This window comes from Poecilia latipinna, unplaced genomic scaffold (assembly GCF_001443285.1).
Source record: "Poecilia latipinna isolate Pla-1442-1.1 unplaced genomic scaffold, P_latipinna-1.0 Scaffold6051, whole genome shotgun sequence".
Lineage (NCBI taxonomy): Eukaryota > Metazoa > Chordata > Actinopteri > Cyprinodontiformes > Poeciliidae > Poecilia > Poecilia latipinna.
In genome coordinates this window covers 2054-12863 of record NW_015118667.1, presented here as the reverse complement: position 1 = coordinate 12863, position 10810 = coordinate 2054, and the positions used below count along the sequence as shown (strand labels likewise).

At 34.7% G+C, this 10810-nt stretch overlaps 1 long non-coding RNA gene across 1 annotated transcript; it reads left to right on the top strand.

Moving 5' to 3' along the window:
• On the top strand, positions 1-7252 carry LOC106943813 (uncharacterized). The gene is made up of 2 exons (XR_001424019.1): positions 1-241; positions 7084-7252. It is a non-coding gene; the product is annotated as an uncharacterized LOC106943813 (long non-coding RNA).
• The last annotated feature ends 3558 nt before the right edge of the window (positions 7253-10810 follow it).

Here is a 10810-nt window from a genome sequence, read left to right as displayed (position 1 = left end):
ATCTTCATTTTGTGTCCGTGTTCCTTGAAGTAAGATGAGTTCGTTGGCACGTCGTAGATGAAAGATGAAAACTTGTTAATAGGAAAAACAAAGATGATCCTCTCGTCTCCAGCAGCTCATTTTCCTTATAGTTTTGAACTCAGGGTCGTCAGCTCAGTAACCGATGCTCACCTATTTAGGGATTATTGTGCCCAGAATTTGGTGAGTTTAACAAAGAGGTCGTTCCCTCTTTTCCAATTTGGTGACATCAAAAGCATAATAGAATGAAAGAAATCCTGATGAACATCTAGGTGTGAGGTCGTCCTCCGGTCAGGGAAGATCCTCAGTCACACCAGGTTGTGGTCCTTTGTTATCCAATGAGGTCATCAGCTGGTCGGCATACTGGAACAGAGTCTGTCACCTATCTAGACCTCCTTAATGTATTTTAACAAGTAATTCCTTCCAATTTGAATTAATGTTTTATTTGCACTGATTTTATTAATTAATACTCTAATTATTCCTTATTGTTTCAAGTCATATATTGTTCTTGTTCTCAAATCTTATTTTAATAGTTACTTCATTATCAGGAAGGAAAAGATTTTTTGGTAGATTTTATTTATTTCTCTTTAAAACTTCATTTCAAATTATCATTTATTTCCTTATTTTAAATCTCCTCCAGTAATTTTCCTTTTGTATTATAACTCAGTAAACTTCAAATTTTAAGAAGCTGCTCCTTTAGAGCTGTATTTTGTCAATCTTTTGACCCTCTTTTTATAAAAGGCCTACATCAGAGAAATAAATGTTTTCCCATTGTGTTGAACCCAAACCTTAACCATATTTTAGAAGCGTTTCCATAATTGTTAATTTGTAAATCTCCAATTTAGACCAATTTAATTTCAATCATCATATTTTCTACTTTAAAACCTTAAAGAATGATCAGCCTGTTTTACAAGAATAAAGTTAACTGTGTCACTAAATATCAAAAATGATTTATTTTATTCCAATCATAGTTTTAAATCCCAAAATTTCAACCATTATTACATTTGATCCATTTATTCTTTTGAAAACCTATTTATAAAATATTTAAATGGATAATGAATTACCCTTTTTATATTGTTTATCAATTATCAATGCATTTTCAGTTTTGGGGAGAAATTCCATACAGCTAAGTTCATTAAATGATGTAAATATTTAGTTTAGACCTTCCTGGATGTCTTAAACAACTTATTTTAAATCATATGAATAGAGATTCAACAATCCAACGATCACCTTCCTTGTTTTAAGAAACACTTTTTATATAAATTATTTGACAAGTAATATTAAGTTTAGTGTATTCAATTTATAAATTTTAGTTATTCCATATCCAAATAGTTAGCTCATATTTAATGAATTTTGATTTAACTTCAATAACCTCTTTTGCCAAGAAGTAAAGACAACTCCAAACTACAAATTTGCTTATTAGATCAATTCCATTCATTTCCCCCTGTTTCTATAACAGAACAAATGTTCTGTCATAGAATACAATAAAAATCCTATACAACTCATTGAGATGAAATCTGCTATCACTACTAACCTTAGCATCATATAATCACAGTTGGATGTAATTCAAACATGGTGTCCCAGATGCTGTTACAATCTGCACACCTCAATCAAAGAATTTAATATTTGATTAAATTTATGAAATCAACACAGAACTTGGTGTCATTAGCTCAGTAAGCTCCACAGACACTCATCAATCCACTTTAACACCTGAATTTTAAATTCCATTTAAATTTAAATTTAGTTTTCACTGAATGGTAGCCTGATCCTATGCAAATAAAATTTAGATCATCTTCCTTAGTAGATGAAACGTAACACACAATGAAATTCAGCTATGGTTAAGAAAAACTTATGTAATTCCAATAGTTAGTCCCTGCCCATTCTTTTCAGGCAGGAAGGGAAAAACACATTAGCATTTTGTGAGACAAACAGAGTGAATCATGGAGGAAGTTAATGCATTTCTGAGAAATGCAGAGTCGTAACAGTTGGTTCACACCAACCCTCAAACTGCATTGTAAAACCTCTGACACCAGGAGATGGGGTGTCCTCAACACTTAGCATTTCACAGCATGGGTTCAGGACGTGAAGACAACAGGGCGCATCTGTGCCATAACTAAAGTAAGGAGAGAACAATGGCATCACACACTACAAAAATTTAAAAAGAACGTATTCACCACTACCAAGTTTTGTTGGCATCCATTTCGTCTCCAACCTGCAGACTGAAGGGAACCTCAAAAGCAGGCTTTGGCGCCCAGGTCACATGATCAGAGGTGAGAATCCAGGAGCAAACATGAGAACACAACAGGACCACTGCTGAGCGACTTGCCATGCCCCATTTCTTTATCTGCTGAATCAGAAGGTGTCCAGAGTAGCAGTCATTCCCGCTGTGCAGAATCATCTGGATACAGTCCCTCTTTGATGAACTTTGGTCAGCCTTTCGTAGTCGACAAAGCAGGACGTAGAAACACAGCAGATCAGTCATCCTCTGAAACCCCCGTCTGGGTTTGGACAAAAGGCTTAGATCTTTGTGGTCCCGACTCCCTGCTGATTCCCGGCCGTAGAGGACTCTCACAGATAACGCCTGAGTCCCTTTTGTTTTCAGCCAGGTGTGAAAAGCAACACTCAAAGCAGACATCTGTTGCCAGGTCCTGTGAGCAGCACTTTGCCCTCACGTGACAACAGGAAAACACAGTTCATCTTCACTGACCTTAGTAATCGTTCAACAGTTTTTGGCTTTCATAGAGCAGTCCAGCAGAAGATGGGCACAGTTCAGCATCGTCATGTCCTTGTTCAGCAGCAACAACAGCGGCCTGATGTGGTAATCAAGAAGATCCTTTCTAATCACACCGTCCCATGATCTCTGAGCTTGAAAGACCCTGCCCCCAAGATCGCCATCAAGTCAGAAGGAAGGAGAACTGCCAGAGAAAAAATAATACAAAGTAATTAAAAAATCAAAACTTATGTATGCCACATTTTGCTACTTTCACTATTATAAATAAAATTTAATTTTATCTTGTGATGCATCCTCCCGTGTGGCTCTAGATTTGTTGTTGATGTTATAGCACAAACGGCCAACTGCCTCAAATCCTGAACTGCAAAAAGAATAAACATAGAAATGTGTTAAAACATTCCACCATCAGATGTGCCAGAATTAAGAAAATAAAGACACTTACTGTTAGACGTCAATACCTCGATGACATTCACTCCGCTTGTGCCAAATATCAACTACAGATTTTAAAATCACAACCTCACAAACTCATTAAAGAATTAGAACAAACTCTAGAATGTCCTAGTACTAACACTTTTAAAAGTTGTGATTGAATTGCACTTTGTCAAATAATTATGAATTTCATATTGTTCTACTAAATACCAAACATTCTTATCATTGTCCCATGCTTCAAGACAAAGTCCTATTTTTAAATTTCAGAAGTTATTCACATTTTATTTGAATTTCATAGCAGTTTTAACCAAAATTTTCCTCAAAATTCACAATTTACACCCAACTGTATATAATTAAAGTCAGCAGTGATGCAGAAATCTATCAACAATTTGAAATGTAACAAACATTTCATAGATGTTGCTTAAAGCTGTTCAATTTTAGATGATCAAATCTAATTTAGTAGAAGCTTCTATATCACATACACCATATTTTAGTCAAGCAGGAAGGCAATATGACTCTACATTAAAGAAATCCATAATTCACTATTGTTGAATGAAAAAGTCAAAATTATTAATTAACTAATTTACAATTAACCGTATCCAAAAATTGACCAGGAATTAGGGTCTACTACTCCTTCTCCCCCTGTTGATATAATAAAATTATCATTTTGAAAACAATTTGGAATCTATGTTACTGTTATAATTTGCTGAAAAACCAAAATATTGTAAGATGCTCCACCATTTCTCCAAATCTTCCATCTAGTATTCAAAATAGACTGAGATGTTTGAATTTTCAAAGTTCTATCAGTAATCTCTTAACTTTACAATATCCCCCTGTGTTTTTCTTATTTCAAAAAGAAAAACAATTTAGAGGTGGAAAACCAAAATAGGAGACTTTCCCCATTGTGCTAAAATGTCAACATGTCCAATCAGTTACCCATATGAAATATAAACCAATTTAATGCAGTTAGTAAGTGTTAGTAAAAAAAAAAAAAAAAAAAAATACCAAAGTGGATGAGACAGTCTCTCAATTACTAATTCTATCTGCTTTAAGCCAAGGCTGAATCCTTGCTTCGTATTAATTCTACTGTAAAAGCAGATGATTCAGCTTTAACCAGATTGTGATACCAAAATATGTAATCATCACCTTTAAAATTGTCCGTAAAGCAGTAGTAAAAGTAAATTTATGAAACAAAACCTTTACTGTCCCTAAATAGTTTAAAATAAGAAAAATATCACACAGCTACTCACTAAAGTGACGTCATATTTACAAAGCGCTTCCTGAAAACCCATCAAAGGCCATCTGCATACACATTCACTCTCATTTACACTCAAGCAGACCCATCAACACCCCATTGTAAGAAAGATGCAGGATGTTACCCCAGATAAAGCTGACCAAACAAATTGAGTTGTGATTTTCCCCCAACACTCTCGTGAGAGCAGGAACACGACCCCATTCTCAGTATTTGAAGGCATCTTTACATTAGTTGACCTATAATGTAAGAAATATACTTTCCAATTCTCCTCGATGACATTGGGCAAACACATTAAGTAGTGTAATTCACCTACAGCAACTGAAAAGATCCCCATGTTCACCTGTAATTTGTTCGTCACACTCCAATGTGTAAAATAAAGACATTTGTGAACCATAAAGTTAGAACTTCCCAATTTGTACTGATTCCATCTTCCAAACACATGTTTACCCAAATTTCAAACCAAAATTCATCCTGTAGAAAGTATTAAACACAATTATTATAACACCATGGTTGAAAGAAACATAATTATCCAGTAGTTCTAATAATGTTTTGAGTGAACCTATTTCAAAAACGCCATTTTATTCACACAACCTTATTTCATGATAGCCCACTGTTATGAAATGGCTACCCAGTAACTAGACCCCCTGTAGGAAAACCCCAAAAACCATTCATGTGATCATGTAATATGCAAAATGGGCTGCACACGAAGATCGTCCTACAAGAAACAAAGTCATTCATTAGTGTACCAACATGTCCTACATTAACAGTGTAGAAAACACTGTCAAGGAGAAAATCATATTCATCAGTTCTGCGTCCCCGTTCAGATTAGTGCGGGTGTGCCATCCAGTGTCAGGAAACCTAGAAATTAAAGTCATTGTAAATGTTACAATATTATAAAAAGCAATGAGATCATTCCAGTGCTCCAGCCTGGACCTGATGCCATACATTTCTCCCGCTGAGAAAATAGAAACATCTGTAAATCTGTTATTTTGTACTTTTCATTTCAATATAAAACACAGTTCTAAAAGAAATTCACATCAAATTCCAAGAATCCTGAAAGAGTGAGCTGGAAATGTCAGTGCTAACAGAACTGAAGCACTCCTAAAATGCAAATGGAGTGGTCAATCAGGCCCCTGCTCTGTGAAACAAAACCTGTAACCAAAATGGAGAAGAAATCTCTGTCCCACAGAAACAGGAGTTAACAGAAACACAGCAACATAACATCCAGCAAAACAGACAAACACATAAGACACAAATCTCTTCTGCACAATCTCAACACAACTCAGACAGAGACAGACAGCAGCGCGCAGTGAAACATAAAATGGCGGACAGACAGACACAAAATCAGTAATAGATCAACCCGCAGCCAAGCACGCACACAAACACAGATACACAGACGACGTCGTAGTTCAGCCAAGAAAAGACAGAAAAGAAAAGAAAAGAAAACGTCAGGCGCCGGCTTAAAAGAACGTACGATGCATCTTTTAATCTTCCAACTTCACTTCGACAAATCTCTTTTATTCTCATTTCAACTTCTCTTATTACGTATAAACTTCTTCACAAACCATCACTGTTAATCACTTATATTCAATAACTTTTAGGGCTGGGTACGCCCAAGGCAAAAATTAGCCTAAATTTAGCATAATAAACCATTTCTCTCAGTCCTTTAAGGTGATTCAACCTGTACCGAATTAATTATTCTCAGTCCTTCAAGGTGATTCAACCTGTACCAAATCAAATAATTTGCCACAGTCCTTCAAGGTGACTCAACCTGTACCNTTAAAACCACAATTTAGGCCATTTGAATCAAGACATGTTAAGTTTTAAAACTAGCTTATTTTAAATTTATTTTCTCAACAGTTCCCTCTTTTAATCTCTTAATAGAGATTACACTCTAAAATATAATTTTAAAATATGCTATGCGATAGTATAAGCCTAAATTCAGAAACACCATATTATAGCTGATAAATTACGCCCCTCTTTTTGCATAACATTTCTACATAACATTTGTTGTTAAAATGTTGGCATATTCATAGCAAATAAAATCAGACAGCAAAATCATATAAAGGATTAAAATCCTAAAATAAATGTTCAAAATGATCTAGCCCATAGTCAAGTCTTACCAAAAGATGATGCATAAATTTATCAATACTTAACAGAAACTTTACCACAGATCGTAATGTAATACTTAAAATTATATTTTAGAAAAGTCAATCATATTCCTGATGTAAATAGGATGTTACACAAATATTTGTCCAAAATTATCCATGAAATAAATGAGCAAGTTAGATACAATATACTGCATATAAAAGACTTACAAACTATCAATAAACCTCCAGTTGAATAGTTTTTGTACAATTTTTTGTCTTTTTTTACATATCTTCATTTTGTGTCCGTGTTTCTTGATGCTCCTTGAAGTAAGATGAGTTCGTTGGCACGTCGTAGATGAAAGATGAAAACTTGTTAATAGGAAAAACAAAGATGATCCTCTCGTCTCCAGCAGCTCATTTTCCTTATAGTTTTGAACTCAGGGTCGTCAGCTCAGTAACCGATGCTCACCTATTTAGGGATTATTATGCCCACAATTTGGTGAGTTTAACAAAGAGGCCGTTCCCTCTTTTCCAACTTGATGACATCAAAAGCATAATAGAATGAAAGAAATCCTGATGAACATCTAGGTGTGAGGTCGTCCTCCGGCCAGGGCTGAAGGTCCTCAGTCACCCCAGGTTGTGGTCCTTTGTTATCCAATGAGGTCATCAGCTGGTCGGCATACTGGAACAGAGTCTGTCACCTATCTAGAGCTCCTTAATGTATTTTAACAAGTAATTCCTTCCAATTTGAATTAATGTTTCATTTACACTGATTTATTAATTAATACTCTAATCATTCCTTATTGTTTCAAGTCATATATTGTTCTTGTTATCAAATCTTATTTTAATAGTTACTTCATTGTATTATCAGGAAGGAAAAGATTTTTTGGCAGCTTTTAGTTTTATTTATTTCTCTTTAAAACTTTATTCCTAATTATAATTTATTTCCTTATTTTAAGTCTCCTCCAGTAATTTTCCTTTTGTATTATAACTCAGTAAACTTAGAATTTTAAGAAGCTGCTCCTTTAGAGCTTTATTTTATCAATATTTTGACCCTCTTTTTATGTAAGGCATTCATGAGAAATAAATGTTTCCTATCATGTTGAACCCAAACCTTAACCATATTTTAGAAGCAGTTCCATAATTGTTCATTTGTAAATCTCCAATTTAGACCAATTTAATTTCAATCATCATATTTTCTATTTTAAAACCTTAAAGAACAATTAGGCTATTTTACAAGAATAAAGTTAACCGTGTCACTAAATATCAGAAATGACTTATTTTATTCCAATCATAGTTTTAAATCCCAAAATTTCAACCATTTTTACCTTTGATCCATTTATTCTTTTGAAAAGCTATTTGTAAAATATTTAATTGGATAATGAATTACCCTTTTTATATTGTTTATCAATTATCAATGCCTTTTCAGTTTTGGGGAGAGATTCGATACAGCTAAGTTTATTAAATGATGTAAATATTTAGCTTAGACCTTCCTGGATGTCTTAAACAACTTATTTTAAATCATATGAAAAGAGATGCAACAATCCAACGATCACCTTCCCTGTTTTAGGAAACCCTGTTTTGTATAAACTATTTGACAGGTAATATTAAGTTTAGTGTATTCAATTTATAAATTTTAGTTATTCCATATCCAAATAGTTAACTCATATTTAATGAATTTTGATTTAACTTCAATAACCTCTTTTTCCGAAAAGTAAAGAGAGCTCCAAACTACAAATTTGCTTATTAGATCAATTCCATTCATTTCCCCCTGTTTCTATAACAGAACAAATGTTCTGTCATAGAATACAATAAAAATCCCATACAACTCATTGAGATGAGACCTGCTATCACCACTAACTTTAGCATCATATAACACAGTTGGATGTAATTCAAACATGGTGTCCCAGACGCCGTTACAATCTGCACACCTCAATCAAAGAATTTAATATTTGATTAAATTTATGAAATCAACACAGAACTTGGTGTCATTAGCTCAGTAAGCTCCACAGACACTCATCAATCCACTTTAACACCTGAATTTTAAATTCCATTTAAATTTAAATTTAGTTGTCACTAAATGGTAGCCACTGTACTATGCAAATACAATTTAGATCATCTTCCTTAGTAGATGAAGCGTTACACACAATGAAATTCAGCTATGGTTAAGAAAAACTTTTGTAATTGTAATAGTTAGTCCCTGCCCATTCCTGTTTTAAGCAGGAAGGGAAAAACACATTAGCATTTTGCGAGACAAACAGAGTGAATCATGGAGGAAGTTAATGCATTTCCGAGAAATGCAGAGTCGTAACCGTTGGTTCACACCAACCCTCAAACTGTATTGTAAAACCTCTGACACCAGGAGATGGGGTGTCCTCAACACTTAGCATTTCACTGCAGGGGTTCAGGACATGAAGGCAACAGGGCGCATCTGTGCTATAACTAAATTAAGGAGAGAAAAAATGGCATCACTCACTACAAAAATTTAAAAAGAACTTATTACCAAGTTTTGTTGGCATCCATTTCGTCTCCCACCTGCAGACCGAAGGGAACCCCAGGAGTGGGCTTTGGCGCTCAGGTCACATGATCAGAGGTGAGAATCCAGGATCAAACATGAGAACACAACAGGACCACTGCTGAGCGACTTGCCATGCCCCATTTCTTTATCTGCTGAATCAGAAGGTGTCCAGAGTAGCAGTCATTCCCGCAGTGCAGAAACATCTGGATACAGTCCCTCTTTGATGAACTTTGGTCAGCCTTTCGTGGTTGACAGAGCAGGACGTAGAAACCAGCAGATCAGTCATCCTCCAAAACCCCCGTCTGGGTTTGGACAAAAGGCTTTGATCTTTGTGGTCCCGACTCCCCGCTGATTCCAGGACGTAGAGGACTCTCACAGATAACGCCTGAGTCCCTTTTGTTTTCAGCCAGGTGTGAAAAGCAACACTCAAAGCAGAGATCTGTTGCCATGTCCTGTGAGCAGCACTTTGCCCTCACGTGACAACACAGTTCGTCTTCACTGACCTTAGTAATCGTTCAACAGCTTTTGGCTTTCATACAGCAGTCCAGCAGAAGATGGGCACAGTTCAGCATCATCATGACCTTGTTCAGCAGCAACAGCAGCGGCCTGATGCGGTAATCAAGAAGATCCTTTCTAATCACATCGTCCCATGATCTGAGTTAAAAAGACCCTGCCCCCAAGATCGCCATCAAGTCAGAAGGAAGGAGAACTGCCAGAGTAAAAATAATACAAAGTAATTAAAAAATCAAAACTTATGTATGCGACATTTTGTTACTTTCACTATTATAATTAAAATTTTATTTTATCTTGTGATGCATCCTCCCGTGTGGCTCTAGATTTGTGGTTGATGTTATAGCACAAACGGCCAACTGCCCCAAATCCTGAACTGCAAAAAGAATAAACATAGAAATGTGTTAAAACATTCCACCATCAGATGTGCCAGAATTAAGAAAATAATGACACTTACTGTTCAAAATCAATAGACGTCAATACCTCGATGACATTCACTCTGCTTGTGCCAAATATCAACTACAAATTTTAAAATCACAAACTCATTAAAGAATTAGAACAAAATCTAGAATGTCCTAGTACTGACACTTATAAAAGTTGTGATTGAATTGCACTTTGTCAAATAATTATGAATTTCATATTGTTCCACTAAATACCAAACATTCTTATCATTGTCCCATGCTTCAAGACAAAGTCCTATTTTAAAATTTCAGAAATTATTCACATTTTATTTGAATTTCATAGCAGTTTTAACAAAAAATGTCCTCAAAATTAACAATTTACACCCAACTGTATCTTATTAAAAATCAGCAGTGATGCAGAAATCTATCAACAATTTTAAATGTAAACATGGTATTGTTTACATTTAAAACATTTTCAGATATTGTTTTAAAGCTGTTCAATTTTAGATGATCAATTCTAATTTAGTATAAGCTTCTATATCACATACACCATATTTTAGTCAAGCAGGAACGCAATATGACTCTACATGAAAGAAATCCATAATTCACTATTGTTGAATGAAAAACTCAATATTATTGATTAACTAACTTACAATTAACCATATCCAAAAATTTACCAGGAATTAGGGTCTATTTTTCCTTCTCCCCCTGTTGATATAATAAAATTATCATTTTAAAAACAATTTGGAATCTATGTCACTGTTATATAATAATTTGCTGAAAAACTAAAATATTGTAACATGTTCCACCATTTCTCCAAATCTTCCATCTAGTATTCAAAATAGACTGGGATGTTTC